The 20,749-nt window shown below is 36.6% G+C and overlaps 1 protein-coding gene across 2 annotated transcripts in view; it reads left to right on the plus strand.

The window, feature by feature from the left end:
• The window catches only part of SWIP (strumpellin and WASH-interacting protein), a 557,147-nt gene that overhangs the window by 442,442 nt on the left and 93,956 nt on the right, over positions 1–20,749 (plus strand). The gene's annotated exons all lie outside the window — the stretch shown is intronic.

Genomic DNA, 20,749 nt, shown 5'->3' on the forward strand with positions numbered 1-20,749 from the left:
TCACTAATTAAAACTGGGAAACACACACACACACACACACACACACACAGTGTTTTGAAAGAAGTTGTGCAAGTTTGCAGTATCTTAAGAATAAAAGAATTTCTAACTATTGCTGTGATGAACTTGAAGAAAGGCTAGAAGAGTAAATCACCCCAAAAAAATGTGAGAGAGCTGCTTTTTTTAAGATCAATTTTGGATATTATCTTTCTTTCTTTTAAGACTGAAGTTCACAGGATTGTTTTCATCCCAGTGAAGTGTAACAAGGAGATCGCTCTGTTTTAAAGGTGGATATATGGAAAATCATAGCTTAAGGTTTTGAACACTGTGCAAAGTTTATTAAATGAAGAAAAGAATAGAGTATACTGTCATCAGAAAAACTACGAATAAGATTGAGATTAGTGAGGGAGAGTGTAGGCTGAGAGTGAGAGCACAAAATCCTAGAGCTGCATTGGTGGAGAAATCTGAAGTGAAGAAACCACCACAACATGTAACAAGTATACAGACAAGAAACTTCTGCCAGCCCAGTCTCAAAGAGTGGAATGCAGAACATAGGTGATAATTAGGCTGCTGTGTACAACATAAATTTATACCCTGGAAATGTCAAGCAATTGTATAAGTTCCCCCAAACATTTCCATAACTTGTGTCCAAAAGCAGATGATGTTAGTTAGAAATCTATTCTGGAATTTAGAGTGACAGGATACATATTGGTGGTCATTGAAGTAGTGAGCCTCCAGATGGCGAAAAAGGTTACTGTCGATTACTGTCTTCATTATTTTTAGAAAACTGAGATGAGGGCAATGGGATGATACTTTGATGGTTGACTTCTTTTTGGAATGGACTGAACAGAGACTTACTTCCTTGCTACACAATAGATGCTATATGAGTGTGAAAGATTGCAAAGATGAAATAGAATGGTTGTTAATTTCCATTGATCAGTACTTAAGGAGACCAACTCCAACCTAATGCCTGTAATTTTTTTTTTTTATTGACTTTAAATGGCAGCAAATTAGGATGTGTTAGATCTTGTTTGCTACAGTTTTGAATTGTTCCCCCCCCCCCTAATAACCAATTAGTAGTGATTGTGTACTGTGACAAACTGTTTGTGTATGGAAGAGGCTGGTTAGAAATTCAAATGAAATATTAGCAGCGAATTATCTTTTTTATTGTGTTCCTTTGGTATCATGATTTACATTGCAAAATCTATGAAAAACTGAAAAACACTTGAGTGTATCTACATATTCAGAGATACTTGGAGCATTTTTTTGTCTTCATGTTGAATGAGAAGAATTATTTGGAGGGGATCAGCCTTAACTTTGGGTGGTATTATGATATTACCATCTGGGTGTGAGAGGCATCGAAGAGTTCGATGGCTTTGATGAGTAACTAGGAAGCTGAGTTGCCATTTGAGTAAAAGGTAAGTTATCTGTGCTTTTCCCTTTCAAGATCAGATATAGATTTGTCAGTGATCTCTCTCTCTCTCTCTATTATTATTATTTTATTTTATTTTATTTTTTTAAACTCTTGCAACATCCCATTTGGTGTCACCAAATGGAATGACCTCAGTGTTTTATATCTTGGATGAGATATGATTTTAGTTACCAAGAGGAAATTTGATATTCACAATATATTTGGAACTAGGCAGAATTATGAAGTAGTCAACAATATTAGAAAGAATGATGAAGATTATTCAGTATTCTGGCAGGTGGATAGACAGTTTGTGTTGGATCATTGCTAATCTCGTTCAATTTGATTAGTGGAATTGGAGAAGGATGAACAGTTTGAGTTGTAGACAGTAACATGGATTCCAGCACGAACTTCAAACTGAAAAGCAAGTTTCAAAGATAAATTATCAAAGAGTTCAGAATAGTTCTTGAAATTTGGAAAGCAATCAAAAAAACAACTGAAATGTAACTGAATTGGCAAAGGAAATTTTGAACTAGAGAAGATCAGTAATGAGGAATTCAGTTTTGGTATTAGAGCTTGTGGATATTAATCAGATCTAACTAAATTCTGGTGATGAAGGAATCATGTAGAATGTAATTTGTGAAATTAAGTGGGCAGTAGTTGTTGTGGCCACTAGGTGTGATTCTATTAGCAATAACAATCTGTAAGTACACTGGTGTGCATTCTTTATGTTTATGTTAAGGCCATCAATGTCAGTGAAGTGTTATTTTTAATGGAGGAGAGCTTGTTGTTGTTGGATTTTTTCTTCTTTCTTTACTTTACGATTAAAGATGGGAACGCCGACCCCGTTTAACATGGGATAAAGGCATAGAGAAAGAAGAAGAAGATAGATGGTATTATATAACATGGTAGCTCCAATCTCATCCGATAATGCATAATATAAACTTGAACATTAACCTATGAGAAAATTATGGTATGGTGTACAATATGAAGGCAGCATAAGTTAAAGGTCGACTTATCCATAAACCAGTATGTAGATTTTCCATTCTTGAATGGAATAACCTCATTTGAGAAGTAGAATAAAGCAGCCTTTTAGCTTCTCAAGTTTCTTCATCAAAATGCAAATCTTTATTTGATTTCTTCTTTAAGTATTGTTGTGCATAATTGGGGGATACTATTTTTAGGTACTAAATAGTACTATTTTTAGTATATAATAATATTATTATTATTACCCAAGACCTCATGGAGTCAAAGACTCATCTGGGAGATCCTTTTATCACACACACACACAGCTCATCATACCGTTCTTTGAACACATTCAAACTCCCTGCAGACACCACACTCTCGGGCAATGCATTCCAATCATTTACAACTCTGCATGAAAAAAACCTACCTCTCAATCCCCCTACTCACACCTCCTTTATACAGTTTCCAGGGATGACCTCAGGTTCTCCCCCGATCTCCCACTATTTTTTGTAGAACTTCTCCAGCATTGATCCTATAACAACCCCTTACCAACTTGTAGGTCTCTATCATATCGCCCCTCTTCCTCTTGTTTACCAGACTGCAAATTGCATCTCCTCAATCTTTCCACATACTCGACATTCCAGAGATCAGAAACTACCTTAGTCAGTCACTTTTGGACCCTTTCCAACATCTCTTCATCCTTCTGAAAACCAGATGACCAAATCTGGGCACAAAAGTCCATGTGTGGCTGTACCCTAAATTTCAGATCCTTATTCACTATCACCTCCCAGATCTCTTATTTCTTCCACCTCCAACAATGTATCCTCACCAAGCATAAATTCTGCATCCCATCTTTGTTTTCCAAATTTTAAAACCTTACATTTTACAACATTGAACTCACATCATCCCCATTTCCATGCCCAATCACTCAATTTATTCAAGTCTTCCTGCAAGGTCACAACATCCTCACTACTCTTCATGGCTCGTCCCAACTTTGCATCATCTGCGAACAACTAAATATCTCCATCCAAATCTTCACCTATATCATTAACATACAAGTTAAACAGTCCCTGAGGCACTCCGCTAGTGACTTTCCTTTTCCTTGACATTGCTCCCCTCATACACAACTTGTTGATACCTATCGGACAGCCAATCTCCAATCTAATTCACCAATCTAATATCCAACCCCATCTGCTCCAGTTTGACTATCAATTTATCATGAGGTATTTTATCAAAAGCCTTTGCGAAATCCAAGTATATCACTGCGTATCCTTCTCCTCTGTTCAAGGAAGCAGTCACTTTATTCAAATAAGTAAGTAGGTTACTAAAACATGACCTCCTTTTAGCAAATCCATGCTGTCCATCAAAGATGATACCATTGTTATCAACCCAACTCTGGATCCTAGTTCTCACAAGCTTCTCCAACAACTTAGCCACAACATCTGACACACAGATAGGCCTATAGTTTAATGCTTGAGTTCGATCACTTCCTTTATGAAGTTCCACAATCTTGCCCTCCTTCCACTCCTTAGGGACTTGACCCAATGCAAGACTCGTATTAAAAAAATATGTCAAGACAGGTGTCAACTCCCTGACACATTCCTTCAGAATACATGGCGATATATTATCAAGTCTCACAGCCTTATTAACATCTTGTTTACTCAACTCCCCATACACCTCTTGCTCACTTACAGTCAGTCTCTCCTCCCCATCATCTACTGCTCTCAATCTCTCCATGAAGTCACATTCACAAGATTGAAAGACCTTTATGAATTGCTCATTAAGTATCTCTACCACACATTCTGCAACAGCTATCTTTATACCATTTTCTCCTATCAATGTCATCCTTCCATAATCATTCTTTCTTTTGCTGGCTACATATCGAAAGAACTCCTTAGGATTCTTTTTCGCTTTATTAGCTAACTGCTGTTCATACCTCTCTTTAGCCACCCTCACCAACCAAGTCACCCTCCTTGCCTGGTCTTTGTATACCTCATGGAATTGGTTATTTCTACTTTGCTTATGCTGCCTCCACAATGCCCTCTTTCTCTGTATCGCATACTTAATCTCTTTATTCATCCATCTCACACCTACTTTATACAACCTCCTCTCCTTTGGAATATATTTAGACATTGCATCTACTAGATAGTTTTTGAAAATCCCACAAGCTGCATTGATCACTTTTTCAGCTAACTCCTCATTCCATGTTACACCCACAAGCTGTCTTCTGAGCTCTTCATAATCACCCCCCCCCCCCTTGTAGTTCCACCTATACCCTTTTCTCACAGATGTCCTCACACTGCTGGCAACCACCCAGGTAATCACCTCATGGTCATTCTCACCAATTGGTGGATGATTTGACACCTCATTTATAATTACATCCTCTGATGAGATGACCAAATCCAAGACTCTCAATCCTCGCATGCCCACTGTTACATACTGTCTGAGGTAGTTATCCCTCAAAAACTCAAGACACTCATTTTCTTTACTTCCAGTTGCTATCTCATCATTCCAGTCTATATTGCCGTAATTAAAATCACCCATAATGATCACCTTTTTCTTATTTGCTTGGTTAATTTGATTATACATTTCATTATCACCATCACCCACATTTCCTGGTCTATAACAACATCCAACCAAGTATTTGATTCCATTCACCTCTATTTCACACCATACTGCCTCAAAACCACTGGCACTATTTCCCTCTTGCATCTCTACTTTGTATGGACATAACTCTTTCTCTATCATCAATAGCACTCCCCCCTCCTTTTTACCCTTTCTATCCTCACGAAACACATCATACCCTTCCATCTCTATTCCTGTCAGGATGTTGTCCTCTTCCAACCATGTCTCATTTATTCCGACAATCTATGGGTGAACAGGCGCAATTAATGCAACCATTTCATCTACCTAGCATTTGTATACAAACAGAACAGCTCATTTCTGGATCTACAGATAGTTCCACTGATACCACCCACTCGATGTGATCTCTCAGTGCTCGACTGGGGCCATTTCCCTTTCTGCTTATTTATTTTAAAACCCTTTTCAATTCCAACTGTTTCTTCTTGATCTCAGGTCATCCCATTCCTTTCTACACATGCTCTCACCTCCTCTCGGAGCATCCACCTTTCTCATGCTGTGTACCCCTGTCCACCCTGAGCCTCCCTGTTTTCCTGTTCCTCTTGCACACCCATTCTCACATTTTCTATACTCATACTACATACTACTCTCTTCCTCATTCATAACCACTTCTTCAGTCTCTCCTAACTTACTCTCCTGCTCTTCCACATCACTTCCCACTTGATCTGATTTATTGTCTATCACTCTACTCACTTTTCTACCTTCCAGCAGCAGTCTCTCCAAGCGACTCACACCATAACCATTCAAATGCAGCCCATCGCTCCCATACAGCTCACTTGTCCCTCAAACTCATTCCACACATTAACAAACTGCACTCCCGTCTCCTTGCACATTTCAGCCAGCATATCATTCATAATCCTTGCTCTCCACTTCATCTCACCACAGTCATACCTAGGCAACACGCTGACCACCCTTCCTGTCACACTATTCTCTTTTATCCTTCTAAGCAGCCTCCTGATATCCATTCTGGTGCTCTCTTTGTCTCTGTCAAATCATTCGTACTGATTAAAACCATTAACCCCTTGCTCACTCCCTCCTCATATCCATTGCCTCAATCACTCTGCTCATTTTACCACTTGGAAAACATACCTTATGCATCTTATCATCCAGCACACCTTTAATGATGGAGTCGCCATACAACGCCACTCGCTCATCTTTCATTAACTCTTTCTTTCCATCATGATTTGTTTTAATATGTTTTACCCGAATTTTCTTAATTTCATTCCGCATCCATTTCATCTCTTTCCTCATCCAATCCAGTTCAAATTCCAATTTATTTTTAGTAGTTTTTAGGTACTAAAAATAGCACCACTCAAACTCACCATGAGATGGCAGATTGTGTGTTATGTTATTAGCTCTGCGAAAAGATTTTTTTTTTCGTGTTTTAGTTATTAGGTTAAATCATTGTGTTTTTTGTTTTATACAGGTGCATGATTGACTGAGTTTAGTTTGAAAGTAAATGTTTTTTTTTTTTGTTTGTTTGTTTTTGTTTTGTTTAAATATGATATGGTGCCATTGTGTGGTAGAACAATGGTGGCAAAGATGTCATTAGTGTGTGATTCTGTATGCAGTATGTGTGAGATGTCTTCAATTGTAGAAATTAAAAGATTTATTATTACCCCAAGACCTCATGGAGTCAAAGACTCATCTGGGAGGTCCTTTTATCACACACACACAGCTCATCGTACCGTACCTTGAACACATTCAAACTCCTTGCAGACACTACACTCTCAGGCATGGCATTCCAATCATTCACAACTCTGCTCTAAAAAAACCTGTCTCTCACTCCCCACTCACACCCTCTTTATACAGTTTCCAGGGATGACCTCTGGTTCTCCCCCGATCTCCCACTATTTTCTGTAGAACTTCTCCATCATTGATCCTATAACAACTCCTTACCAACTTGTAGGTCTCTGTCATATCTCCCCTCTTCCTCCTGTCCTCCAGACTCTGCAAATTACATCTTCTCAATCTTTCCTCATACTCGACATTCCAGAGGTCAGAAACTACCTCATTCAATCACCTTTGGACCATTTCCAACATCTCTTCATCCTTCTGAAAACCAGGTGACCAAATCTGGGCACAATAGTCCATGTGTGGCCTAGTCAAAGCCTTATACAACGGAAGAAGAATCTCCCTACTTCTACAAGTCAATGTCCTCCGCATCATTCCCAGAAGCCTTTTTGTTGTCTTCACCATTTTGCTTATGTATCCCCTAAATTTCAGATCCTTATCTGCTATCACCCCTAGATCTCTTATTTCTTCCACCTCCAACTATGTATCCTCACCAAGCATAAATTCTGCATCCCATCTTTGTTTTCCAAATTTTAAAACCTTACATTTTGCATTGAACTCACATCTCCATTTCCATGCCCAATCACTCAATTTATTCAAGTCTTCTTGTAAGGCTACAACATCTTCACTACTCTTCATGGTTCGTCCCAACTTTGCATCATCTGCAAACAACTGAATATCTCCATCCAAATCTTCACCTATATCGTTAATATACAAGTTAAACAGTAATGGCCCCATAAACAGTAATTTATGGAAGGAAAGTGAAACTGGTGAACAAGTGTGTGTTAAGCGTTTTGACAGTGAGTGCCAGTTAGAATGCGAAAACAAAATGACTGTTAGAATAGACAGTCGAGTAGATAGATGGTAAAATGGAAAATGTTAATGTCAGAATTAATAATGACATGTGATGGTGGAAATATAGGAAAATGAAATAGACCAAAATAAAGGAATAGTGCACTTGCATGTTATACTTCACAGGTCAAAGTGCAAAATCAAAAGTTGCAGAAACAGCAATAGATTAGCAGGGCTGAGAAGAGAAAGAAGCGGGTGGGCCAAGGTAAAAATCAGAATCATGTGAACTAAGTAGAAAATTATGTACTGAGACTTTATGGTCAGAAGAGTACTTAACGAAAGTATAACAAAATCATGTTTATCTAGTGCAAAAATTAATGATATTAGTCATGCCATCTGGATGCAAATATATAAGGCAAAGGAAAACTAATTGTCTTGATTAGAACTAATAATCTGAGAGGTCAGAAGTACTCTATGAATGAAGATGTGAAGAAGTTGTTGGACAAAGCAAAAATGGAGAATGTGAGGATTGTAAGATCTGCCACGCTGTGTTAGAAATGAATTGAAGAAGATGACGTTGATAGCAAATGAATCAATATGCAGGTTGTACAGAAGGAATGATGCAGAGTTTGTGAACCTATGGCCTCAGTTTAATAGAAACAAGGATTTGTATAATGCTGACAAACTGCATCTAAATGGTTTTTGTGTTAGGTGTCTAGAGAGCGCTTTGTTCCCTAAGCATGCCGAAGTGCAAATTCACGATTGTGTGTGTGAAGGCATTCATAAGGTGAGTGAGTGTGAGAATGACAAACAAGTGCACAATCTAGTCTCTCAAGCAAAAGTATTGAATAAGGTGGTCAATGCAGGAAGTAAAGGTGGTTGGAGCCTACTTTATTATTAGTGATGCTGCAGTTTCTATATACTAATATTAAAAATATCAGGAAAAGAAGGAGGAGTTTTTGGCATTGGTTAGTGCAACCTTACCAAAAGTTATACGCATTAGTGAGACTTGGCTAACAGCAGATGATGTAGTTACAGGGATAGAATGGGATGGGTTGAGTATTTTCAGGGTGGATAGAGAAGCTAGGATATGTGTTGGAGGGGACTACTGCTGATGATAGCAGATGAATTGCAACTAAAATGAATAGGAGATAGGTGGTGGTGGGGGTGTTCATTTGAAGCTATCTGGTAAGATCAAGGTTAATAAAACGAAATACAGTAAAACCCCGAAGTTACGTGGTAGGTGGGATCAACAAAAAGCGTGTAAGTCGAATTCACGTAACTCGTGGTATAATTTTGCATGTAATTTATATATACAAACATACAATTGGGACCAAAGGTTTACAAAAACACCTATATTTTTTAAGAAATATAATCATAATTGTAGTTTTTTGTACATAAAAAAAAAGAAAGTTATTTCAATGTCAATGGTTTCATAAAATCTAATAGATTCGTCTGACGGCATAATGTCTTTTTCTTGTCACGCAAAATTTCTTCATGGCAAGCTAATGATTTTTTTTATTCCTTGCCTTGTGGGTACAATTTGTTCCTTGTTAGAATATATGTCCTCCAAAATCTGTAAACCTTTCTTTTATGATTGTTCTTACTGTGGATTCCTGTAGATCGAACTTCTTTGCTAGCTCACATATTTTCATTCCGCCTTCAAAATCCTTAATAATGTTGAGTTTTGTTTCCAAAGTCAATGTTTTTCTTTTCTTGCTAGCTGTAGAAGAATCGGACTTGCTTCTTTTGGATGACATTATTATTTTTTATGGTGATAATATTTTTATCAAACACATAACATTAAACAATCACAAGGTTTGTAGACTATAAAAATCGTGTATGAATGGAGACCGCACGAAACACGTCAGTGCTGGTTCACAGCATGTGCAACACTGGCGAATGCTGCCGGCACCTGAAAGATACGACTAGTGGTGAGGCGTGAAGTGGAACAGGAATACGTACACATAAGAAACCATAACTCCGGATTCGCGTAAGTCAGGGTATGACTGTATATGGTTGGTTGGTTGTAATGGGGGTGGGGGATTCCAGGGATGATCTGGAAGACATGCATCAGCAAATTAGTACAATGAGTGCAAGTCAAATGATTATTATGGGGGACTTCAATTATATAGTTATAGATTAGAAAGTAGAGAGATCACACAGTAAGAAGGAAATGGAATTTAACTACATACTGAGAGACAATTATTATTATTATTACGGGCAACTCCAAGGAATTGATTGACTCATCGAGGCAGGCCCTAACATCATGTCAAGAACAACTATTCAACATTCACACAGTATCTATCATACCTCGCCTTGAACTCATTCACAGTCATGGCACCCACAACAGACTCTGGCAGCTTATTTCACTCATTCACCACTCTCCAAGTAAAAAACCTAGCTCTAACACCTTTGCTAACCACACTCTTGCCCAGCTTCCATGTATGGCCCCTAGTCCTCCCACCACCAGTCCTATTCTCAAAATTATCGTCTGAATTAATCTAATAGAAACCCCAGAGACATTCAAATTATATAATTTGAATGTCTCTGGATCTCTCTATAATGAATCTTATACAGACATTCAAATTATATAATTTGAATGTCTCAATCATATCACCCCCTTTTCTGCCTATCAACCAATTTCTGCAACCCACAAATCTTCAATCTGTTCTCATAAGGTTTGTTCCATAGGCCTGCTATTATCTTGGTCACTCGTCTCTGAATCCTCTCCACCTCCTCCCCATCAAGAAGAAACCCTGATGCACATATCTGGGCACAGTAATCTAGATGAAGTCTTATCAAGGCTCGATACAGAGGAACAATAACCTGTTTGTCTCTGCTTGTTAAAGTATTTTTCAGCAACCAAGTGATTTGATGAGCTGATTTAGCCACTTTTGCGATGTGCCCTCTAAACTTCAACTCCCTATCCACTAACACTCCCAAATCCCTGTCCTCATCAATCTCCTGGAGCACGGTTCCGCCAATGTGATATACTGCTGCTAATCTTTTCACTCGAAAATGCATCACCTTACACTTTGCCACATTAAATTGACATCCATTCTCCTTAGTTCTCTAAACTATCCAAATCATCCTGCAAAATTTTGACATCCTGTGCACTCACAATTGCTCTACCCAACTTTGCATCATCAGCAAACAAATGAACACTTCCTCTCAGATCCTTTCCTATATCGTTAATGAACAAATTGAACAGTAGTGGTCCAAGAACAGAACCCTGCGGCACACCACTAGTCACAGGCCATCTTTCAGACTCTACTCCTGAATAAACCACTCTCTGATATCTCTCCATCAGCCACCCTCCTATCCATCTCACCAACCCTATATCCATCCCCATATGCTGCAGTTTACTGATTAGAATTCCATGTGATATCCTGTCAAAGGCCTTAGCAAGGTCCAGTAGAATCACTGTAAACCCATTACCCTTATCCAGTTCAGCCATCACTGTGTTATAAAACGTGAGCTAGTTACTAAGGCATGATCTACGCTTCACAAAACCATGCTGTCCCCCATACAGTATCCCTTTCTTTTTTTTAATTTTGTTTATTTATTTATTTTTTATTTTTATTCATTTGTTTTTCTTTTCTCTCACTAGAGGTCAGGCTAGAAAAAAGATTTATTAACTACGTAGATTTAGTTTACTGGTATAGAAAGCATGAGCATGTAGCTTGGTTCTGTATACAGTTGTATTCTTCCGATGATGACCTCGATATAGAGGTCGAAAAGTCAAGTTTTATTTTATTTGTAATTAATAAAACAATCTGTTCAACACGTGTGTTTTTGAGTCCCTAAATCTACAAATATGAATGCATACAGTATCCCATTTTCATCTATCCAATCCTGTATTTTCCTCTTGACTATTTTCTCCAAGACTTTGACAATGATTCCTGATATGTTGATCGGTCGGTAATTTACAACAGCAGTCTTGGAACCTCCTTTATGCAGTGGAACTATTTTCCCCTCTTTCCACCCCCTCAGGACTAACCCAGACCCGAGACTCAAATTAAACAAAATATTCAAGGGTACTGACAATTCTTTAGCTGCTTCACGTATGACACGAGCTGGTATGCCATCCAATCCCACAGATGTATTGACATTGAGGTTTTGTAATAGACTATTCACTCCACTTCATTCACCACAATTCCCATATAAGCTATTGGTTCATTCATTCCTGCAATGTCACCATCTGGATGATATACTCTTGCAAAGTGCTCTCTCAGTAATTCAACTATATCAACTGATTCGGTTACCTCCCTACCATCGGCATTCTTTAAAATCATTCTGCCATATACATTTTTTCTTTTACTTGCAACATATTGAAAAAACTGTTTGGGATTCTCTTTAGCCTGCTTGGCTAATGTTATTTCATAATCCGCTTTTGCTTTTCTTCCCACACTCGTTATCCTTCTGACCTGCGCTTTATACCATTCATGTGCCTGCCGGTCACCTTTCTCCTTAAATTCCCTCCACAGTTGTTTCTTTTTTTGCAGCTCAAGCTTAATGATGTTATTCATCCATTTAACCCCTACTTGATTTATTATTTGGACTCTAGGTATACAGTCAGCCATTGCCTCCTGCGAACACTTCTTAACTGCCTCCCATGCTCTATCAGCATCCAGCCCTTGCAGTTTTGCATGCCATGCCACTGAACCAATCAAACTCCTAAGCTTGTCATACTTATCATCCTGGTTATTTCACATGTACCCTGTCTTAATTGTAAATTCCACACCTTTAGCCACCTTCCAAGTCCAAGACCCTATGATCACTCTCACCAATTGGTGGCAACGTTACAGCCAAATTCTTAGATGCAATTACTAGGTCAAGCATTCTCTGACCCCTAGTATTTTCCATTACATGCTGTCGCAGATAGTTATTCCTTTATAACCGCATAAAATTCAATTCCTTCCTCCCATATGTCCTCTCCTCCTTCCAATCAATGTTACCATAGTTGAAAACCTCCTTAATAATTAACCTCCTTCCACTCATTTCTTCTATTTTCTTATGCATACTGTCTCCACCATCTATTCCCTCACCTGGTCTATAGCAGCACCCAACTGTATATTTTGTTCTGCTAGTTTCAATCTCACACCAAATAGCCTCAATTGTGCTCTTTTCACTATCCTGCATTTCCACTTCTATTTTCCTTGGCTGCAGCTCATCAGCTATCATCAATAACACTCCTTCCCCATTTTATTCTCCCTGTCATTCCTGAACACACCATACCCCTCACATTCAATCCCACTAGATGTGTCATCTTCTGTCAGCCATGTTTCACTAATGCCAATAATCTGTGGTCTTGAAGTGCCAACCAAGGCCAAAAATTCTTCCTTCTTGTTCCTAATACTTCTGGCATTAGTATACATGAATTGCAGAAGCCCATTTGTCCCATCCCTATTTTGATGCCTTGTACTAACTATCCCATTCTGATTTGTTGTCCTTCATACTCGCGCACGCATATTACACACATTCTTACACTCAACTGTCTCCCTAAAGTCTGCATAACTACTCCCCCCCCTTAATAAATCTAGTTTCCCTGATTCTGCACATCCACTTCCACTTCATTCAACAACACCTTTTCAAGTCTCCATACACCAAATCCATTCAAATGTAAACTATCCATCTTATATAAATCCTTTCCCCCATCGAACTCACAGCATGTGATGAAGGGAACTTGCGGTGCAAGAGTATTGGACCTGGTCATAGGATCAGAAGAGCTATCTGTAATTAAGGTGGCCACATTGCCTCTGATTGGAGAAAGTGACCATGTGATCTTGACCTAGGAGATTGTAAAAAAATGAAGAATATTCTTTCTAGAAGTGTTATGTGGAACTATAAGGCGGGTGACAAGCTTCAGAGGAAGCTTGAAGTTGTGCCATGGCATAAAATCCTGCAAGGAAAGGTTGTTAGTAGCATGGGAGATAGTTAAGGGACATGCAGAGGAAGCAATATTAAATTGTATACGTAAGGTAAGGTTAATTATATAGGAATTAGATGAATGAGTAACGTCATTCAGCATTTTCTGTGCAAAAGAAACTTCTGTGGAAGTTATATAAGGAGAAAGATGACCAGTAAACTCATGAACAGTATAGACAAGGTTCAGGCAAAAAAAAAAAAAAAAGATGACATTATGGTAAAGAAGGCAAAATCATATTACAAGAAGAAACTAGCCAAGCAGGCCAAAGGAAGTCTCATAGAGTTCTTTCACTATGTGGCAGGTAAGAAGAAAAGAATAACCTTAATGAGTGTTGATGGTCACAAGGTAACAGAAGCACTTGAAATAGTTGAGTTACAATCTGAGTGACCACTTTGCAAGGGTATATCATATAAGTGAAGTTAATACTGTTACATATGCGACAGAGACTTATGTGGGAACAGAGGTGGATGAATTGGAGATTCTTTGGATATTTCAGAATCTCAATGTTTAAGTCTGAGCTTGGATAGAGTTCTAAGGGAGTGGAAAGAGGGTAATTCCCTTGCATAGGAAAGGTTCTATGACTGCAGTAGCAAATTATAGACCAATCGGTATCTCAGCAGTGAAGTACTGGAAAAATTGGACAAAAAAAGAATTCAAGAATGGATGTGCAAGAATATGATATTTTTACTCGTATACTCAGAGGTAACATGGATTTATGAAGATTTGGGCATGCCTTAGTAATTTACTAACTTTTTTTTTCTAATAGAGTTGCAGCTGAGTTTGATAAATGAAATGGCTACATGACGATTCTGCTGTATTTTGCAAATACATCTGACCTAATAGCATGTGGACCTCAGTTACGCAAATTAGAACAAATGGGGTTGCATATGACATTGATCATATGCTACCCCAGTGAATCGAACAGCGATATTTTAAAAAGCTTAATGTTGGAATTGTTTTGGAATGTGTATTCTTCTAACACTTTCAGTCAAGTGACTAATTATATATTATGTAATATTGGTTCAGCATACTGGATTTTCACCACTACCATCACTACCTTCTGTGGATCTTCTCATATAAATAGCCTAGGCATTTTGTCAACACCTGTGCTTCTAATTCATTTCAACCACAACCGTCCTTGTAGGAAATAAACAACATGCACTGCACTTGCTTTCATAGACTGCCTAGCTGGAAATAAAAAGGCTCATTCCCATGCTGGTAGCTGTGGCATTATACTGGTTTGTTTGTGAGGTCATAGTGATACATGTGCCCCTATGGTGAACTTTAAAGTTGTTTAATTAAATATCCTAAATTACCTAAACTGAATGTAGCTATTAGAATCATTTAACTGTATCAGGGTTTTTGCTTTCTTGAAAATAATTTATTCTTGATTAGGTTACTTTTAAGTCAAATTAGTTTAGAAAGAAAAATTATTTCTGAGAATTTCCTCATTGTTTAACACAAAACTTCAATAATGAGATTTTGTCCCACTGCATTGAATTAAAAAGAAAAAAAAATTGAATATTTTGCAGTAAGTTATGTTTAGATTTTGGGCTATGTCATTTATGACAAATTTTTAAGCTTTGTTAAGCTGTATTCTTAATGGGATAAAAATACTTGGCATTGGGGCATTTGGAAAAGGATATGCTGCTGTGTATTCCACTCTCAGATCATCTAATCTAACAACTATAGGAATGATTCAGAATGAGTAGTCGGCTCAGCCATGCTGTGTTATTGTTATTAATTGCTGAAGAGAATGGAAAGTGGGATGTAGACTTAAACTTTTCAGTCAGTAAACAGGAAATGCAAGAAGCTGTTCATTACATAAAAGGCAAGAAAAAAAAAATCATGCTTATAAATTTTGATTGTCATGATTAACATAACATACCTTACTCTAAGCATAGTGACAAGGCATACTGGAATTTCACAAGGAAATTAAAAAAAAAAAAAATCATATATTTCAACAAACATTATTCCAAACCATCATGTTGTTTATATATGTTTGGTGTAATTATTTTTTGTGCAAGCATTTGAAAATAACACAAAAAAATTCCTGCAGTATTTTTCAGAAACATAATTTCCAGAAAAATTAAAGAACTAAAATACTTTGTTCATTACATTGATTAGAATAATAATAATAAAAAAAAAAATAATAGTAAAAGATAGCAAAGCAAATATTGCTGGTAATAAATAAATGTATTGCTAAGAATAATCTCATATTTCAAAATAGATGTAATTTATTTTATTTCCACACATAAAAAAAAAAAATATATCTCTTGTGAATAAATGAAATAAATAAAATGTGAAGTATAATGTTTTTATCCTTGAAATATCATAAGGTGGTTTGTGTATTTGATGCACTTCGTAGATTAATGGTCAGATGTATGGCGGGCTCATTGGACATGTTTCATAGAACCACTGTATTTCCAAGACTTCAGATAGAGTGTACTATAGTATATTTCCATAATAAACATTCCTATATATATCATGGCACTGGTTAGAAAGTAGTATACTTGTATATATAAGACATCAAATTTTCTTTGCAACATAGTACTGTTCTCCTTTTAATTTTTGTTTTATTGAAAGTAATAGTGGAATGGCATCAATCAACAACTAGCAAGAAGGGAAGAAATTAGTGATATTAAATATTCAATAGAAAATCAAAATCATAAAAAAAAAGATCAAAGGGATGCCCAGATCTTGGATTTCGATACTGTGGTAAATACCTTAGCAAAAAATAAAGTTTTATTATTTTTTTATTTGCATGGAATCTTCTACGATGCTAAGAAGACACTGACAAAACTAAGAACAGAGATCATTGATGAAATGATGTGTAAATAGTATTAGCAGCAGTGAGAAAAGAAGATTCCCATGCTAGGTTTACTGATAGAGAAAAGGCAAAATAGTTTCCTGAGAAACTGAACACACGTTCAAATTGCAGTATAGTGAGAGATGGTTGTACAAGTTTAAGTAGTGTCAGTGAATCAGGTGCATAGTCATTTGTGGTGAGAAGCAGTCGTTGGATTTCAAGGCTGCAGAAGACTTTGTAAAAGCTTTCCAAAAAAATCTTCACAATAAGTATATAACACAGATAAAATGAGCTTGTTTTGGCAGATGTTGCCCACATCAACTATGGTGCATGGCAACAAATGCGACTCATCAGCTGAATATAAAGAGATAAAAGTAGGTTAATATTTTGTGGTGTGAGAGTGCTGCTTGAATCCACAGATGCAAACTCCTTGTGATTTCAAAAACCTGTCCTCAGAGCACTTCCAGAAGTCTCTCTCCCTGTCATTGATATAGAGGCCAGAAAAATCCATGGATGAGGAAACAGATATTCAGGAATAATTCACATGTAATTTGTACCCAAAGTAATCAGACATAACAAAAACACATGGACTTACAGCAACCACTCACACAGTCTTATTATTAGATAATAGTCCTTCACTGATGATATTACATGTGATATAACAAAAGTTAATGAAATAATTTAATAAAGGAAGGATAAGCATTGATCTGTTTGCCTAGTAACTTTCGTTTGCGGTACTTGGCTTAACAGGCATGCACCAGTTAAACTGTGCACTGCATAATTAACAGAATTATTATTGTTAAACTAGCACTATTTGTAAAAAAAAAAAAAAAAAAAAAAAAGAAATTGGCAAGCAACATTGCTTTAAATCAGAATGATGAATACTTTGCAGGAAAATGAATAACTAGTTTGAAGGAAGTTGGGTGTTCCAATTTGAAGTGACATGGCACTTCAGAAGCAGAATTATTATTATCATTATCTGAGACCTCCAGAGAGGCAAGGATTCATTGAGGGAGGCTATAAATCACCTAAACCAGCTATCATACCTTCCCTTATATTCATTCACACTAGATGCACTTACTATCCCTAAGATCAAATTATTCCACTCACTCACTGCTCTCTAGAAGAAAAACCTAGCTCTTACCCCTTTTTTTGACTGTGAACAAACTTAACTTCCATGGATGCCCTGTGTTCTCTCTCCATCTTCCATATAATAAAAAATTTCATCAGTTGATATCCTATAACACACATTATACCCATTCAAATGTTTATAGACCTCTATCATATCACCCCTCTTTCTCCTGTTAACCATAGTCTACAATCCACATATTCACAATCTGGATATAATCTTTGTAACTCTTCTTTTCACCCTTTCCACAACTTCTTTATCCCCTTTGAACCCGAGAGACCAAATCTGCACACAATAATCCAGGTGTGGTCTTATCAAAGCCTTATAAAGAGGCAAAAAGACTTCCTCATCCTTACATGTCAAGGTTTGATTCAACATCGCAATTATCCTCTGAGTTTTATTTGCAACTTTTGCTATGTGACCTTTGAACTTTAAATTCTTATCCACCAATACACCAAGATCTCTTGCCTCTTCAGTTTCTCGTGGCATAACCCTGCTAATATAATATGCTGCTGGAACTCTAATCACACCAGAGTTCATAACTTTACACTTTCTAACATTAAACTGACAGCCATTTTTGTTTTCCAAATTTCCAGTCTATTCAAATCATTTTGTAATTGCTGAATATCAATAGCATCCCTGATTGCCCTGCCTCTCATTGGCAAACAATTGCACATCAGATGCTAGATCCTGCCAGATGTCATTAATGCATAGATTGAACAATAATGGCCCAAAGACTGATCCCTTAGGTACACCACTGGTCACCTTAAATCTGGCAGATTCACACCCACTGTATACCACTTTTTGATATCTGTCAACCATCTCCTGATCCAAGTCAAGAGTTTATATTCCAATCCCATATTCTCCAGTTTATGCAACACCCTTTCATGTGATATCTTTGCAAATGCCTTAGCAAAATCTAACATTATCATCGTGTATCCATTCCCTTTATCCCACTTGGCCATAACATTGTAATAAAATATGAACAAATTGCTAAAACATTACCTTCCTTTAGTAAACCCATGTTGTTCCTTGCAGAGTATGACATGTTGGTCTACCCATTTCTGTATGCGAGTTCTTACCAACTTCTCTAAAATCTACCACACCAGAGATACTGATAGGTCGGTAGTTAGACACATCAGTTTTTGCACCACCCTTGTACAATGGAACTATCATACATTCCTTCCATTTCTGTGGTATCATTCTTAAGCTGAGACTCAAGTTATACAAACATGTGAAAGGCATAGCCAAGTTGGCTTAACATTCCTTTAGCAAATGGGCTGATATTCCATCTATTCTTATAGATAAATTCTTATCCAGGTTATGCAACAGCTATTTAACCTCATTTCATGAACCTGTAATTCTTCATCCAATGTAGCAGTAGCACTATGCACCATGTTACATACACCCGGATGATATATCTTAGCAAAGTGAGCACTCATTAACTGAACAATCTCATTAGCTTCTGACATTTGAGTACCTTCTGCATTCAATAAAGTTATTCTTCCACATTCATTCTTTCTTTTGCTTGCGGCATAGCAATAAAATTCTTTTGGATTGCCTTTAGCTTGCATGGCCAATTTCTTTTCATATTTCAATTTAGCTTTCCTCACAATACTCGTTACTTTTTTGGCCTGAGCTTTATATATTTCATAACTTCTCTCACTCTTATTCTCACAATATTCTTTCCACATCATCTTCCCCTTGTGGATCTCTTGCTTAATAAGGTTGCATGTCCATTTCACTACCAACCTATTTATTCTTTGAACACTAGGAATACTTTTAGATACTGTATCATTTAAGCACTTTTTCAAAGTGCTTAAATGAGACCCCTTCTGGTTCCTTCGAGTTCCTTCTTTCACATGCTGCTTGAGAAAGTTGTCTTGCAACAGTTCAGTAAATTCCTCTTCTTTCTTATCATGAGATTTTTTTTCAACCCAATCGATGTATGGAAAATTAAAGTCACCCATAATGATCATTCGTTTGGTACCTGAATGCTTAACAAAAAATTTGTTTGTTTATATGGAGAACTTGGGAAGGAGGAGGAGAGAGAGAAAAAAAAAAACGTGATAGCAAATACAAGAAAATACCATAAAAATAAAGTGAGCAAGAAGTCAAGGGAGCTTTAATCTAACAACTTCTGGATACTCCTGCAAGTTACCTATTTTGGCAATCTTTTATTATTTTGTGCTCTATTAACTCTTTGGAAGCTAGATGAGTTTACTGCAATTTTCGTAGCAGACTGGACACCATTATCTGCTTACTGTAATTTTTTAAATTTAGTTTATTATTATTTTATTTTATTGTTATTATTATTATTTTTTTTTTTTGGAATTGAAGAGAGTTAGAATTCTCCATTTGATTGAAAGGAAATAAGTTATAAACTGTTCAGGAAAGCAATGACTTTCCATTAGAAACTGACTAAATATAGCAAGTGAAACTATAAATTTTGTTTATAGTTTGTAATAATTTTCTCCCTGCTTCAGCAATCTTCTAATGGCTGCTTTTTTTTTTGTTTGTTTGTTTACTTTCAAAAAAGCCATTATCTTGAAATTGTTATTTACTACTCATTTTTTTTTTTAAATTAATGAAACAAAAAGTTTCAGTAATTATATTTTAATTTAATAATAATGTGAACAACATGCATTGGCCTGAAGAGAAGTGCTTCCCTGTAGCTCACTGAGCATACCTTCAAGTTAACGATTCTTTGAATTGCTGAATGTAATTCAGCAATACAAAGAATCAAAGAATTTCCCAATGAGGTTGGATAAATGGTAGATTACCTGTAATCTTATCTCTATTATTTGCTGTGTGTATCAGTGGGTTTATCTGTTCTGCATTATAAAATGAATTCTGATTATAACACTTACTGACTTATTTTTAGTTAAAAAATCCTTTTAAAGTTTTCTTTCCATACAATGATGGGATTGGAAATCATATCCTTCCAACTAAAGTGCATTTTTGCTAACTGTTATGCCTCTTATAGTATAGGAACACTCGGTTTATTGAATATTATTGGTAAATCTTGCGACAACAGAAATGTCTGCATGGCTATAGGTAAGTAACTAAAAATTATAAAAGTAATAAGGTCGAAATGTAATAGGGCACTGGTTGAAAAAACAGATTATAAAATGTGAAAACAAAGAATAAAAAAATCCAAACATTATAGACATGAATTCATTTCCTAAAATATGGGAAATATTGTGATAAACATTAACTGAAAGAAGAAAAAAAAAACATAAGGACACAGTTAAATTACATCGGAAAAGAAGAGCTGAGCTG

Source organism: Typopeltis vanoorti, chromosome 12 (genome assembly GCF_054136105.1).
Source record: "Typopeltis vanoorti isolate ZY-2024b chromosome 12, IOZ_Tvanoo_1.0, whole genome shotgun sequence".
Lineage (NCBI taxonomy): Eukaryota > Metazoa > Arthropoda > Arachnida > Uropygi > Thelyphonidae > Typopeltis > Typopeltis vanoorti.